At 44.1% G+C, this 15,271-nt stretch overlaps 11 non-coding genes across 11 annotated transcripts; all 11 read right to left on the bottom strand.

Moving 5' to 3' along the window:
* Nucleotides 1-464: 464 nt before the first annotated feature.
* Nucleotides 465-655, bottom strand: LOC141235637 (U2 spliceosomal RNA). The gene has a single exon (XR_012301405.1). It is a non-coding gene; the product is annotated as a U2 spliceosomal RNA (small nuclear RNA).
* A 1,115-nt stretch (nt 656-1,770) lies between these two features.
* On the bottom strand, nt 1,771-1,961 carry LOC141235673 (U2 spliceosomal RNA). Its single transcript, XR_012301441.1, has one exon. It is a non-coding gene; the product is annotated as a U2 spliceosomal RNA (small nuclear RNA).
* Nucleotides 1,962-3,076: 1,115 nt separating this feature from the next.
* Nucleotides 3,077-3,267, bottom strand: LOC141235635 (U2 spliceosomal RNA). Its single transcript, XR_012301404.1, has one exon. It is a non-coding gene; the product is annotated as a U2 spliceosomal RNA (small nuclear RNA).
* Nucleotides 3,268-4,382: 1,115 nt separating this feature from the next.
* Nucleotides 4,383-4,573, bottom strand: LOC141235711 (U2 spliceosomal RNA). Its single transcript, XR_012301478.1, has one exon. It is a non-coding gene; the product is annotated as a U2 spliceosomal RNA (small nuclear RNA).
* Nucleotides 4,574-5,685: 1,112 nt separating this feature from the next.
* LOC141235634 (U2 spliceosomal RNA) lies at nt 5,686-5,876 on the bottom strand. The gene has a single exon (XR_012301403.1). It is a non-coding gene; the product is annotated as a U2 spliceosomal RNA (small nuclear RNA).
* Nucleotides 5,877-6,991: 1,115 nt separating this feature from the next.
* LOC141235632 (U2 spliceosomal RNA) lies at nt 6,992-7,182 on the bottom strand. Its single transcript, XR_012301401.1, has one exon. It is a non-coding gene; the product is annotated as a U2 spliceosomal RNA (small nuclear RNA).
* A 1,115-nt stretch (nt 7,183-8,297) lies between these two features.
* Nucleotides 8,298-8,488, bottom strand: LOC141235631 (U2 spliceosomal RNA). The gene has a single exon (XR_012301400.1). It is a non-coding gene; the product is annotated as a U2 spliceosomal RNA (small nuclear RNA).
* A 1,115-nt stretch (nt 8,489-9,603) lies between these two features.
* Nucleotides 9,604-9,794, bottom strand: LOC141235630 (U2 spliceosomal RNA). The gene has a single exon (XR_012301399.1). It is a non-coding gene; the product is annotated as a U2 spliceosomal RNA (small nuclear RNA).
* Nucleotides 9,795-10,909: 1,115 nt separating this feature from the next.
* On the bottom strand, nt 10,910-11,100 carry LOC141235629 (U2 spliceosomal RNA). The gene has a single exon (XR_012301398.1). It is a non-coding gene; the product is annotated as a U2 spliceosomal RNA (small nuclear RNA).
* A 1,115-nt stretch (nt 11,101-12,215) lies between these two features.
* Nucleotides 12,216-12,406, bottom strand: LOC141235474 (U2 spliceosomal RNA). The gene has a single exon (XR_012301247.1). It is a non-coding gene; the product is annotated as a U2 spliceosomal RNA (small nuclear RNA).
* Nucleotides 12,407-13,521: 1,115 nt separating this feature from the next.
* LOC141235764 (U2 spliceosomal RNA) lies at nt 13,522-13,711 on the bottom strand. Its single transcript, XR_012301526.1, has one exon. It is a non-coding gene; the product is annotated as a U2 spliceosomal RNA (small nuclear RNA).
* Nucleotides 13,712-15,271: the final 1,560 nt, after the last annotated feature.

Raw genomic sequence — 15,271 nt, 5'->3', positions numbered from 1 at the left:
CAAAAAAGAAATTTTAAGCGCAGCAGAGTAACCAGCGCACATACCTGTTAGCTCAGGTGAGTTTAAAAGGCTGCTGTTGATAACAAGGGCATTTGCTAAATAGATGGTGTGTGTGCAACAATATACTGAAAGGTCAATTATATTGTGCAGCTTATCTCACCACCTGTAGTTATTTAGGTGAAAGCTCCAAAATGCTTGCCTAATATGTCTGTTTATCCAAAAGGAAGTAAAAAGGGAGAGCTAGAAAGATAGCATTGCATCACATTACATGGCAATGCAATGCACAGTTGCTGAAGTTGAACCAAAATGAGCTTGTAATCTGGCTTCTGCAACTTTGAACATGAAAAATCCAATGAGGAGAAGAAAAGCAAAGCCAAAGAGTCCATCCCAAAATCCGACAAACAAGCAAAATGAACAAAAAACATTGAATTCAATTCTTTCTGATTTTAGAAACTGCATTAAAGAAGGGGTGCACCGGTCCTGGAGATACTGCAATACCAGGTCAATGCGTGGAGTGGACAGAGCAAGCTCTTTTTCCATCTCCCTGTTCTAAAAATCCATTTAATATATGGTCCCCAGATAGGGGACGTATCAGATATTAAACTGATAAGAACAGATACTACACTTGATCTTAGCCAAAAGGCCGAGAAGCGATAACCAGAATTGGTTTCAAACTACGGAGCCACCCAAGGATCCTGAAAAGTCCATTTGTGGAGATGAGCTCCTGGACTCCCGTTAAGAAGACATGTTGTCAACCTCTAGATCCCTTACATGCCTGCACTTTTCGGCTTGCTGCTGCTGCAATCCACGCGTTTTAGATCTGCATAACTCCACCTCTTTAAACACAGCACCTTCACCCCCTGCTGTTCCCACCCACCTCAACACCGTTGGAAGGGAGGAGAACCAATTAAGGCGGGGGGTGGGGTGGAACGAGCAGCTGTCTACCCTTAGCAGGAGGGCTCCTGATTACATACCTCTCCTGCTGCTGCTGCTGCTGGCTGTCCAGCAGCAGACTGAAGGTGGCTGCTGCTGTGCACAGGTATATAAAGGCTCAGAGCCTATTATGACACGCGCAGCCAGCGTTCCATTGCCACATTCCATCTACTGCAGGCAGGATACCTGGCTGGCTGAATGTCGCTGAGAAGCTCACAGAGACCGCCATAAGCAACAGTTTAACAGAATGCCACAGACTAATCAACCAAACTTTTTGGGTTGGGTTCTCTTTTATAGTCTGCAGGCATTAAATGAAAGAAGTCAGTGTTCCAGCAGAAGGAGACAACGTTTCAGAAAAGGCATTGTAGCAAACCAAAAAAGAAATTTTAAGCGCAGCAGAGTAACCAGCGCACATACCTGTTAGCTCAGGTGAGTTTAAAAGGCTGCTGTTGATAACAAGGGCATTTGCTAAATAGATGGTGTGTGTGCAACAATATACTGAAAGGTCAATTATATTGTGCAGCTTATCTCACCACCTGTAGTTATTTAGGTGAAAGCTCCAAAATGCTTGCCTAATATGTCTGTTTATCCAAAAGGAAGTAAAAAGGGAGAGCTAGAAAGATAGCATTGCATCACATTACATGGCAATGCAATGCACAGTTGCTGAAGTTGAACCAAAATGAGCTTGTAATCTGGCTTCTGCAACTTTGAACATGAAAAATCCAATGAGGAGAAGAAAAGCAAAGCCAAAGAGTCCATCCCAAAATCCGACAAACAAGCAAAATGAACAAAAAACATTGAATTCAATTCTTTCTGATTTTAGAAACTGCATTAAAGAAGGGGTGCACCGGTCCTGGAGATACTGCAATACCAGGTCAATGCATGGAGTGGACAGAGCAAGCTCTTTTTCCATCTCCCTGTTCTAAAAATCCATTTAATATATGGTCCCCAGATAGGGGACGTATCAGATATTAAACTGATAAGAACAGATACTACACTTGATCTTAGCCAAAAGGCCGAGAAGCGATAACCAGAATTGGTTTCAAACTACGGAGCCACCCAAGGATCCTGAAAAGTCCATTTGTGGAGATGAGCTCCTGGACTCCCGTTAAGAAGACATGTTGTCAACCTCTAGATCCCTTACATGCCTGCACTTTTCGGCTTGCTGCTGCTGCAATCCACGCGTTTTAGATCTGCATAACTCCACCTCTTTAAACACAGCACCTTCACCCCCTGCTGTTCCCACCCGCCTCAACACCGTTGGAAGGGAGGAGAACCAATTAAGGCGGGGGGTGGGGTGGAACGAGCAGCTGTCTACCCTTAGCAGGAGGGCTCCTGATTACATACCTCTCCTGCTGCTGCTGCTGCTGGCTGTCCAGCAGCAGACTGAAGGTGGCTGCTGCTGTGCACAGGTATATAAAGGCTCAGAGCCTATTATGACACGCGCAGCCAGCGTTCCATTGCCACATTCCATCTACTGCAGGCAGGATACCTGGCTGGCTGAATGTCGCTGAGAAGCTCACAGAGACCGCCATAAGCAACAGTTTAACAGAATGCCACAGACTAATCAACCAAACTTTTTGGGTTGGGTTCTCTTTTATAGTCTGCAGGCATTAAATGAAAGAAGTCAGTGTTCCAGCAGAAGGAGACAACGTTTCAGAAAAGGCATTGTAGCAAACCAAAAAAGAAATTTTAAGCGCAGCAGAGTAACCAGCGCACATACCTGTTAGCTCAGGTGAGTTTAAAAGGCTGCTGTTGATAACAAGGGCATTTGCTAAATAGATGGTGTGTGTGCAACAATATACTGAAAGGTCAATTATATTGTGCAGCTTATCTCACCACCTGTAGTTATTTAGGTGAAAGCTCCAAAATGCTTGCCTAATATGTCTGTTTATCCAAAAGGAAGTAAAAAGGGAGAGCTAGAAAGATAGCATTGCATCACATTACATGGCAATGCAATGCACAGTTGCTGAAGTTGAACCAAAATGAGCTTGTAATCTGGCTTCTGCAACTTTGAACATGAAAAATCCAATGAGGAGAAGAAAAGCAAAGCCAAAGAGTCCATCCCAAAATCCGACAAACAAGCAAAATGAACAAAAAACATTGAATTCAATTCTTTCTGATTTTAGAAACTGCATTAAAGAAGGGGTGCACCGGTCCTGGAGATACTGCAATACCAGGTCAATGCGTGGAGTGGACAGAGCAAGCTCTTTTTCCATCTCCCTGTTCTAAAAATCCATTTAATATATGGTCCCCAGATAGGGGACGTATCAGATATTAAACTGATAAGAACAGATACTACACTTGATCTTAGCCAAAAGGCCGAGAAGCGATAACCAGAATTGGTTTCAAACTACGGAGCCACCCAAGGATCCTGAAAAGTCCATTTGTGGAGATGAGCTCCTGGACTCCCGTTAAGAAGACATGTTGTCAACCTCTAGATCCCTTACATGCCTGCACTTTTCGGCTTGCTGCTGCTGCAATCCACGCGTTTTAGATCTGCATAACTCCACCTCTTTAAACACAGCACCTTCACCCCCTGCTGTTCCCACCCGCCTCAACACCGTTGGAAGGGAGGAGAACCAATTAAGGCGGGGGGTGGGGTGGAACGAGCAGCTGTCTACCCTTAGCAGGAGGGCTCCTGATTACATACCTCTCCTGCTGCTGCTGCTGCTGGCTGTCCAGCAGCAGACTGAAGGTGGCTGCTGCTGTGCACAGGTATATAAAGGCTCAGAGCCTATTATGACACGCGCAGCCAGCGTTCCATTGCCACATTCCATCTACTGCAGGCAGGATACCTGGCTGGCTGAATGTCGCTGAGAAGCTCACAGAGACCGCCATAAGCAACAGTTTAACAGAATGCCACAGACTAATCAACCAAACTTTTTGGGTTGGGTTCTCTTTTATAGTCTGCAGGCATTAAATGAAAGAAGTCAGTGTTCCAGCAGAAGGAGACAACGTTTCAGAAAAGGCATTGTAGCAAACCAAAAAAGAAATTGTAAGCGCAGCAGAGTAACCAGTGCACATACCTGTTAGCTCAGGTGAGTTTAAAAGGCTGCTGTTGATAACAAGGGCATTTGCTAAATAGATGGTGTGTGTGCAACAATATACTGAAAGGTCAATTATATTGTGCAGCTTATCTCACCACCTGTAGTTATTTAGGTGAAAGCTCCAAAATGCTTGCCTAATATGTCTGTTTATCCAAAAGGAAGTAAAAAGGTAGAGCTAGAAAGATAGCATTGCATCACATTACATGGCAATGCAATGCACAGTTGCTGAAGTTGAACCAAAATGAGCTTGTAATCTGGCTTCTGCAACTTTGAACATGAAAAATCCAATGAGGAGAAGAAAAGCAAAGCCAAAGAGTCCATCCCAAAATCCGACAAACAAGCAAAATGAACAAAAAACATTGAATTCAATTCTTTCTGATTTTAGAAACTGCATTAAAGAAGGGGTGCACCGGTCCTGGAGATACTACAATACCAGGTCAATGCGTGGAGTGGACAGAGCAAGCTCTTTTTCCATCTCCCTGTTCTAAAAATCCATTTAATATATGGTCCCCAGATAGGGGACGTATCAGATATTAAACTGATAAGAACAGATGCTACACTTGATCTTAGCCAAAAGGCCGAGAAGCGATAACCAGAATTGGTTTCAAACTACGGAGCCACCCAAGGATCCTGAAAAGTCCATTTGTGGAGATGAGCTCCTGGACTCCCGTTAAGAAGACATGTTGTCAACCTCTAGATCCCTTACATGCCTGCACTTTTCGGCTTGCTGCTGCTGCAATCCACGCGTTTTAGATCTGCATAACTCCACCTCTTTAAACACAGCACCTTCACCCCCTGCTGTTCCCACCCGCCTCAACACCGTTGGAAGGGAGGAGAACCAATTAAGGCGGGGGGTGGGGTGGAACGAGCAGCTGTCTACCCTTAGCAGGAGGGCTCCTGATTACATACCTCTCCTGCTGCTGCTGCTGGCTGTCCAGCAGCAGACTGAAGGTGGCTGCTGCTGTGCACAGGTATATAAAGGCTCAGAGCCTATTATGACACGCGCAGCCAGCGTTCCATTGCCACATTCCATCTACTGCAGGCAGGATACCTGGCTGGCTGAATGTCGCTGAGAAGCTCACAGAGACCGCCATAAGCAACAGTTTAACAGAATGCCACAGACTAATCAACCAAACTTTTTGGGTTGGGTTCTCTTTTATAGTCTGCAGGCATTAAATGAAAGAAGTCAGTGTTCCAGCAGAAGGAGACAACGTTTCAGAAAAGGCATTGTAGCAAACCAAAAAAGAAATTTTAAGCGCAGCAGAGTAACCAGCGCACATACCTGTTAGCTCAGGTGAGTTTAAAAGGCTGCTGTTGATAACAAGGGCATTTGCTAAATAGATGGTGTGTGTGCAACAATATACTGAAAGGTCAATTATATTGTGCAGCTTATCTCACCACCTGTAGTTATTTAGGTGAAAGCTCCAAAATGCTTGCCTAATATGTCTGTTTATCCAAAAGGAAGTAAAAAGGGAGAGCTAGAAAGATAGCATTGCATCACATTACATGGCAATGCAATGCACAGTTGCTGAAGTTGAACCAAAATGAGCTTGTAATCTGGCTTCTGCAACCTTGAACATGAAAAATCCAATGAGGAGAAGAAAAGCAAAGCCAAAGAGTCCATCCCAAAATCCGACAAACAAGCAAAATGAACAAAAAACATTGAATTCAATTCTTTCTGATTTTAGAAACTGCATTAAAGAAGGGGTGCACCGGTCCTGGAGATACTGCAATACCAGGTCAATGCGTGGAGTGGACAGAGCAAGCTCTTTTTCCATCTCCCTGTTCTAAAAATCCATTTAATATATGGTCCCCAGATAGGGGACGTATCAGATATTAAACTGATAAGAACAGATACTACACTTGATCTTAGCCAAAAGGCCGAGAAGCGATAACCAGAATTGGTTTCAAACTACGGAGCCACCCAAGGATCCTGAAAAGTCCATTTGTGGAGATGAGCTCCTGGACTCCCGTTAAGAAGACATGTTGTCAACCTCTAGATCCCTTACATGCCTGCACTTTTCGGCTTGCTGCTGCTGCAATCCACGCGTTTTAGATCTGCATAACTCCACCTCTTTAAACACAGCACCTTCACCCCCTGCTGTTCCCACCCGCCTCAACACCGTTGGAAGGGAGGAGAACCAATTAAGGCGGGGGGTGGGGTGGAACGAGCAGCTGTCTACCCTTAGCAGGAGGGCTCCTGATTACATACCTCTCCTGCTGCTGCTGCTGCTGGCTGTCCAGCAGCAGACTGAAGGTGGCTGCTGCTGTGCACAGGTATATAAAGGCTCAGAGCCTATTATGACACGCGCAGCCAGCGTTCCATTGCCACATTCCATCTACTGCAGGCAGGATACCTGGCTGGCTGAATGTCGCTGAGAAGCTCACAGAGACCGCCATAAGCAACAGTTTAACAGAATGCCATAGACTAATCAACCAAACTTTTTGGGTTGGGTTCTCTTTTATAGTCTGCAGGCATTAAATGAAAGAAGTCAGTGTTCCAGCAGAAGGAGACAACGTTTCAGAAAAGGCATTGTAGCAAACCAAAAAAGAAATTTTAAGCGCAGCAGAGTAACCAGCGCACATACCTGTTAGCTCAGGTGAGTTTAAAAGGCTGCTGTTGATAACAAGGGCATTTGCTAAATAGATGGTGTGTGTGCAACAATATACTGAAAGGTCAATTATATTGTGCAGCTTATCTCACCACCTGTAGTTATTTAGGTGAAAGCTCCAAAATGCTTGCCTAATATGTCTGTTTATCCAAAAGGAAGTAAAAAGGGAGAGCTAAAGAGATAGCATTGCATCACATTACATGGCAATGCAATGCACAGTTGCTGAAGTTGAACCAAAATGAGCTTGTAATCTGGCTTCTGCAACTTTGAACATGAAAAATCCAATGAGGAGAAGAAAAGCAAAGCCAAAGAGTCCATCCCAAAATCCGACAAACAAGCAAAATGAACAAAAAACATTGAATTCAATTCTTTCTGATTTTAGAAACTGCATTAAAGAAGGGGTGCACCGGTCCTGGAGATACTGCAATACCAGGTCAATGCGTGGAGTGGACAGAGCAAGCTCTTTTTCCATCTCCCTGTTCTAAAAATCCATTTAATATATGGTCCCCAGATAGGGGACGTATCAGATATTAAACTGATAAGAACAGATACTACACTTGATCTTAGCCAAAAGGCCGAGAAGCGATAACCAGAATTGGTTTCAAACTACAGAGCCACCCAAGGATCCTGAAAAGTCCATTTGTGGAGATGAGCTCCTGGACTCCCGTTAAGAAGACATGTTGTCAACCTCTAGATCCCTTACATGCCTGCACTTTTCGGCTTGCTGCTGCTGCAATCCACGCGTTTTAGATCTGCATAACTCCACCTCTTTAAACACAGCACCTTCACCCCCTGCTGTTCCCACCCGCCTCAACACCGTTGGAAGGGAGGAGAACCAATTAAGGCGGGGGGTGGGGTGGAACGAGCAGCTGTCTACCCTTAGCAGGAGGGCTCCTGATTACATACCTCTCCTGCTGCTGCTGCTGCTGGCTGTCCAGCAGCAGACTGAAGGTGGTTGCTGCTGTGCACAGGTATATAAAGGCTCAGAGCCTATTATGACACGCGCAGCCAGCGTTCCATTGCCACATTCCATCTACTGCAGGCAGGATACCTGGCTGGCTGAATGTCGCTGAGAAGCTCACAGAGACCGCCATAAGCAACAGTTTAACAGAATGCCATAGACTAATCAACCAAACTTTTTGGGTTGGGTTCTCTTTTATAGTCTGCAGGCATTAAATGAAAGAAGTCAGTGTTCCAGCAGAAGGAGACAACGTTTCAGAAAAGGCATTGTAGCAAACCAAAAAAGAAATTTTAAGCGCAGCAGAGTAACCAGCGCACATACCTGTTAGCTCAGGTGAGTTTAAAAGGCTGCTGTTGATAACAAGGGCATTTGCTAAATAGATGGTGTGTGTGCAACAATATACTGAAAGGTCAATTATATTGTGCAGCTTATCTCACCACCTGTAGTTATTTAGGTGAAAGCTCCAAAATGCTTGCCTAATATGTCTGTTTATCCAAAAGGAAGTAAAAAGGGAGAGCTAAAGAGATAGCATTGCATCACATTACATGGCAATGCAATGCACAGTTGCTGAAGTTGAACCAAAATGAGCTTGTAATCTGGCTTCTGCAACTTTGAACATGAAAAATCCAATGAGGAGAAGAAAAGCAAAGCCAAAGAGTCCATCCCAAAATCCGACAAACAAGCAAAATGAACAAAAAACATTGAATTCAATTCTTTCTGATTTTAGAAACTGCATTAAAGAAGGGGTGCACCGGTCCTGGAGATACTGCAATACCAGGTCAATGCGTGGAGTGGACAGAGCAAGCTCTTTTTCCATCTCCCTGTTCTAAAAATCCATTTAATATATGGTCCCCAGATAGGGGACGTATCAGATATTAAACTGATAAGAACAGATACTACACTTGATCTTAGCCAAAAGGCCGAGAAGCGATAACCAGAATTGGTTTCAAACTACGGAGCCACCCAAGGATCCTGAAAAGTCCATTTGTGGAGATGAGCTCCTGGACTCCCGTTAAGAAGACATGTTGTCAACCTCTAGATCCCTTACATGCCTGCACTTTTCGGCTTGCTGCTGCTGCAATGCACGCGTTTTAGATCTGCATAACTCCACCTCTTTAAACACAGCACCTTCACCCCCTGCTGTTCCCACCCGCCTCAACACCGTTGGAAGGGAGGAGAACCAATTAAGGCGGGGGGTGGGGTGGAACGAGCAGCTGTCTACCCTTAGCAGGAGGGCTCCTGATTACATACCTCTCCTGCTGCTGCTGCTGCTGGCTGTCCAGCAGCAGACTGAAGGTGGCTGCTGCTGTGCACAGGTATATAAAGGCTCAGAGCCTATTATGACACGCGCAGCCAGCGTTCCATTGCCACATTCCATCTACTGCAGGCAGGATACCTGGCTGGCTGAATGTCGCTGAGAAGCTCACAGAGACCGCCATAAGCAACAGTTTAACAGAATGCCACAGACTAATCAACCAAACTTTTTGGGTTGGGTTCTCTTTTATAGTCTGCAGGCATTAAATGAAAGAAGTCAGTGTTCCAGCAGAAGGAGACAACGTTTCAGAAAAGGCATTGTAGCAAACCAAAAAAGAAATTTTAAGCGCAGCAGAGTAACCAGCGCACATACCTGTTAGCTCAGGTGAGTTTAAAAGGCTGCTGTTGATAACAAGGGCATTTGCTAAATAGATGGTGTGTGTGCAACAATATACTGAAAGGTCAATTATATTGGGCAGCTTATCTCACCACCTGTAGTTATTTAGGTGAAAGCTCCAAAATGCTTGCCTAATATGTCTGTTTATCCAAAAGGAAGTAAAAAGGGAGAGCTAGAAAGATAGCATTGCATCACATTACATGGCAATGCAATGCACAGTTGCTGAAGTTGAACCAAAATGAGCTTGTAATCTGGCTTCTGCAACTTTGAACATGAAAAATCCAATGAGGAGAAGAAAAGCAAAGCCAAAGAGTCCATCCCAAAATCCGACAAACAAGCAAAATGAACAAAAAACATTGAATTCAATTCTTTCTGATTTTAGAAACTGCATTAAAGAAGGGGTGCACCGGTCCTGGAGATACTGCAATACCAGGTCAATGCGTGGAGTGGACAGAGCAAGCTCTTTTTCCATCTCCCTGTTCTAAAAATCCATTTAATATATGGTCCCCAGATAGGGGACGTATCAGATATTAAACTGATAAGAACAGATACTACACTTGATCTTAGCCAAAAGGCCGAGAAGCGATAACCAGAATTGGTTTCAAACTACGGAGCCACCCAAGGATCCTGAAAAGTCTATTTGTGGAGATGAGCTCCTGGACTCCCGTTAAGAAGACATGTTGTCAACCTCTAGATCCCTTACATGCCTGCACTTTTCGGCTTGCTGCTGCTGCAATCCACGCGTTTTAGATCTGCATAACTCCACCTCTTTAAACACAGCACCTTCACCCCCTGCTGTTCCCACCCGCCTCAACACCGTTGGAAGGGAGGAGAACCAATTAAGGCGGGGGGTGGGGTGGAACGAGCAGCTGTCTACCCTTAGCAGGAGGGCTCCTGATTACATACCTCTCCTGCTGCTGCTGCTGCTGGCTGTCCAGCAGCAGACTGAAGGTGGCTGCTGCTGTGCACAGGTATATAAAGGCTCAGAGCCTATTATGACACGCGCAGCCAGCGTTCCATTGCCACATTCCATCTACTGCAGGCAGGATACCTGGCTGGCTGAATGTCGCTGAGAAGCTCACAGAGACCGCCATAAGCAACAGTTTAACAGAATGCCACAGACTAATCAACCAAACTTTTTGGGTTGGGTTCTCTTTTATAGTCTGCAGGCATTAAATGAAAGAAGTCAGTGTTCCAGCAGAAGGAGACAACGTTTCAGAAAAGGCATTGTAGCAAACCAAAAAAGAAATTTTAAGCGCAGCAGAGTAACCAGCGCACATACCTGTTAGCTCAGGTGAGTTTAAAAGGCTGCTGTTGATAACAAGGGCATTTGCTAAATAGATGGTGTGTGTGCAACAATATACTGAAAGGTCAATTATATTGTGCAGCTTATCTCACCACCTGTAGTTATTTAGGTGAAAGCTCCAAAATGCTTGCCTAATATGTCTGTTTATCCAAAAGGAAGTAAAAAGGGAGAGCTAGAAAGATAGCATTGCATCACATTACATGGCAATGCAATGCACAGTTGCTGAAGTTGAACCAAAATGAGCTTGTAATCTGGCTTCTGCAACTTTGAACATGAAAAATCCAATGAGGAGAAGAAAAGCAAAGCCAAAGAGTCCATCCCAAAATCCGACAAACAAGCAAAATGAACAAAAAACATTGAATTCAATTCTTTCTGATTTTAGAAACTGCATTAAAGAAGGGGTGCACCGGTCCTGGAGATACTGCAATACCAGGTCAATGCGTGGAGTGGACAGAGCAAGCTCTTTTTCCATCTCCCTGTTCTAAAAATCCATTTAATATATGGTCCCCAGATAGGGGACGTATCAGATATTAAACTGATAAGAACAGATACTACACTTGATCTTAGCCAAAAGGCCGAGAAGCGATAACCAGAATTGGTTTCAAACTACGGAGCCACCCAAGGATCCTGAAAAGTCCATTTGTGGAGATGAGCTCCTGGACTCCCGTTAAGAAGACATGTTGTCAACCTCTAGATCCCTTACATGCCTGCACTTTTCGGCTTGCTGCTGCTGCAATCCACGCGTTTTAGATCTGCATAACTCCACCTCTTTAAACACAGCACCTTCACCCCCTGCTGTTCCCACCCGCCTCAACACCGTTGGAAGGGAGGAGAACCAATTAAGGCGGGGGGTGGGGTGGAACGAGCAGCTGTCTACCCTTAGCAGGAGGGCTCCTGATTACATACCTCTCCTGCTGCTGCTGCTGCTGGCTGTCCAGCAGCAGACTGAAGGTGGCTGCTGCTGTGCACAGGTATATAAAGGCTCAGAGCCTATTATGACACGCGCAGCCAGCGTTCCATTGCCACATTCCATCTACTGCAGGCAGGATACCTGGCTGGCTGAATGTCGCTGAGAAGCTCACAGAGACCGCCATAAGCAACAGTTTAACAGAATGCCACAGACTAATCAACCAAACTTTTTGGGTTGGGTTCTCTTTTATAGTCTGCAGGCATTAAATGAAAGAAGTCAGTGTTCCAGCAGAAGGAGACAACGTTTCAGAAAAGGCATTGTAGCAAACCAAAAAAGAAATTTTAAGCGCAGCAGAGTAACCAGCGCACATACCTGTTAGCTCAGGTGAGTTTAAAAGGCTGCTGTTGATAACAAGGGCATTTGCTAAATAGATGGTGTGTGTGCAACAATATACTGAAAGGTCAATTATATTGTGCAGCTTATCTCACCACCTGTAGTTATTTAGGTGAAAGCTCCAAAATGCTTGCCTAATATGTCTGTTTATCCAAAAGGAAGTAAAAAGGGAGAGCTAGAAAGATAGCATTGCATCACATTACATGGCAATGCAATGCACAGTTGCTGAAGTTGAACCAAAATGAGCTTGTAATCTGGCTTCTGCAACTTTGAACATGAAAAATCCAATGAGGAGAAGAAAAGCAAAGCCAAAGAGTCCATCCCAAAATCCGACAAACAAGCAAAATGAACAAAAAACATTGAATTCAATTCTTTCTGATTTTAGAAACTGCATTAAAGAAGGGGTGCACCGATCCTGGAGATACTGCAATACCAGGTCAATGCGTGGAGTGGACAGAGCAAGCTCTTTTTCCATCTCCCTGTTCTAAAAATCCATTTAATATATGGTCCCCAGATAGGGGACGTATCAGATATTAAACTGATAAGAACAGATACTACACTTGATCTTAGCCAAAAGGCCGAGAAGCGATAACCAGAATTGGTTTCAAACTACGGAGCCACCCAAGGATCCTGAAAAGTCCATTTGTGGAGATGAGCTCCTGGACTCCCGTTAAGAAGACATGTTGTCAACCTCTAGATCCCTTACATGCCTGCATTTTTCGGCTTGCTGCTGCTGCAATCCACGTGTTTTAGATCTGCATAACTCCACCTCTTTAAACACAGCACCTTCACCCCCTGCTGTTCCCACCCGCCTCAACACCGTTGGAAGGGAGGACAACCAATTAAGGCGGGGGGTGGGGTGGAACGAGCAGCTGTCTACCCTTAGCAGGAGGGCTCCTGATTACATACCTCTCCTGCTGCTGCTGCTGCTGGCTGTCCAGCAGCAGACTGAAGGTGGCTGCTGCTGTGCACAGGTATATAAAGGCTCAGAGCCTATTATGACACGCGCAGCCAGCGTTCCATTGCCACATTCCATCTACTGCAGGCAGGATACCTGGCTGGCTGAATGTCGCTGAGAAGCTCACAGAGACCGCCATAAGCAACAGTTTAACAGAATGCCACAGACTAATCAACCAAACTTTTTGGGTTGGGTTCTCTTTTATAGTCTGCAGGCATTAAATGAAAGAAGTCAGTGTTCCAGCAGAAGGAGACAACGTTTCAGAAAAGGCATTGTAGCAAACCAAAAAAGATATTTTAAGCGCAGCAGAGTAACCAGCGCACATACCTGTTAGCTCAGGTGAGTTTAAAAGGCTGCTGTTGATAACAAGGGCATTTGCTAAATAGATGGTGTGTGTGCAACAATATACTGAAAGGTCAATTATATTGTGCAGCTTATCTCACCACCTGTAGTTATTTAGGTGAAAGCTCCAAAATGCTTGCCTAATATGTCTGTTTATCCAAAAGGAAGTAAAAAGGGAGAGCTAGAAAGATAGCATTGCATCACATTACATGGCAATGCAATGCACAGTTGCTGAAGTTGAACCAAAATGAGCTTGTAATCTGGCTTCTGCAACTTTGAACATGAAAAATCCAATGAGGAGAAGAAAAGCAAAGCCAAAGAGTCCATCCCAAAATCCGACAAACAAGCAAAATGAACAAAAAACATTGAATTCAATTCTTTCTGATTTTAGAAACTGCATTAAAGAAGGGGTGCACCGGTCCTGGAGATACTGCAATACCAGGTCAATGCGTGGAGTGGACAGAGCAAGCTCTTTTTCCATCTCCCTGTTCTAAAAATCCATTTAATATATGGTCCCCAGATAGGGGACGTATCAGATATTAAACTGATAAGAACAGATCAGGTTTCAACATATTTTATTAAGTGCGTAAAAGATGGTTTACAATCAAAAACAACAACACAAACAGTACATTATTAAAACACAGAATTCCACCCATAAAAACCCCATATACGATTGGCATCCCTTCTCCCAATACATTTGACATCCCTCAAGTAATAAATATACATCTGGCTAAAAGCAATTTTAAGACAATCCTTCACAGAAATAGCGTCACGTTTAAAAAGTAAAATATTGCGTGCCTTCCAAAGGGCGTCTTTAAAACAGTTAATCATACACCAACATATACAATACTGTTGAGGGGTCGGACATTTAAAAAGGCCATATAAAACATATTCATGGTTAAAATCTCTTAAACCGCAAGTCCATTTTAAAAGAATCCCAACTTTGTGCCAAAGTTCCTGTGCAAATGGGCAATTCCACATAAGGTGCAAGGTGGTTTCGTCATAAACACATGAGTCTCTGGGGCATTTTGCTCTGGCCACCAGGCCTCTCCTGTGTTGAAACTCTCTGGTGGGGAGGCACTGGTGGACCACCATCCATGCGATGTCCTTATGTCCATTTGCTAAGAATTTCCCGAAGACATTCTTCCAAACTTGCTTCGATCTCTCTTCTGAGAAATTTACTATGGGGGTCACATCTTCATTCCTCCTCAGAAAAGATAAAAGCTTCTTGCGGTCTTTAAAAATGTCCATATTAAAATCACCAAGGCTATAAAATCGAACAGTCTTTTCTAAGATTGCTTGGTGTTTGGGGGGGCATAGTAAAACAGGGGAATTCAACGACAACTTAAACCATCTTTTAAAAATCATCCCACAAGTATATTTTAAAAAATAACTTAGCGCACTATTACCATTAAAATGTTTGAAACAAAAGCAGAAATAATTTAAATACAAATAAATATGTAAATCGGGGACATCCCTTCCGCCGTTCATTTTATTCTTCCTCATTATTTCTCTCCTTAATTTTTCCATTTTGGAGTTCCATAAAAACATAAAGATCATCCTAGTCATTTTTTTAATTAAAACATCAGAGGGGGGGTACACCATAGCTATATACAGTATGAGGGGTAACAACACTGATTTTATAATTAAAATTTTCCCCTCCATTGTTAGGGACCTCAAACCCCAAAATGATATTTTCTTTGACATTTTTTCTATGACATTCTCCCAGCTTTGAGTTCCCACATTCTCCTCGTTAAAAACAACTCCAAGAATTTTTACATTGTCTCGTTTTATAGTGAGCTGCGGGAGTTGGGCGGTGTCCCAGGATCCCAAAGTCAGACATTCAGATTTATTTAAATTAAGTTTAAACCCGGATGCCTGGGAAAAAAATTCAATGCGCAACACCGCCCTCCGGAGGGAAGCAGGGTCCACGCACACAACCGTCACGTCATCCATGTAGCCAAAGACTCTCACATCACTGCCACCTCCGCCAGGAACAGGAACCCCTCTAATCACTTTGTCTTTCCTTATTGCGCTCAGCAGGGGCTCCATGGCGCAGATGAACAGGATGGGCGACAAGGGGCATCCCTGCTTCACTCCGGACTCAAGGGGAACTCCATCTGTTAAAAAGCCATTAAGAGAAATTTGACTAAAA

Source organism: Phyllobates terribilis, unplaced genomic scaffold (assembly GCF_046119375.1).
Source record: "Phyllobates terribilis strain yellow unplaced genomic scaffold, ASM4611937v1 Scaffold_682__1_contigs__length_827410, whole genome shotgun sequence".
Lineage (NCBI taxonomy): Eukaryota > Metazoa > Chordata > Amphibia > Anura > Dendrobatidae > Phyllobates > Phyllobates terribilis.
This window is presented reverse-complemented; position numbering and strand designations above follow the sequence as displayed.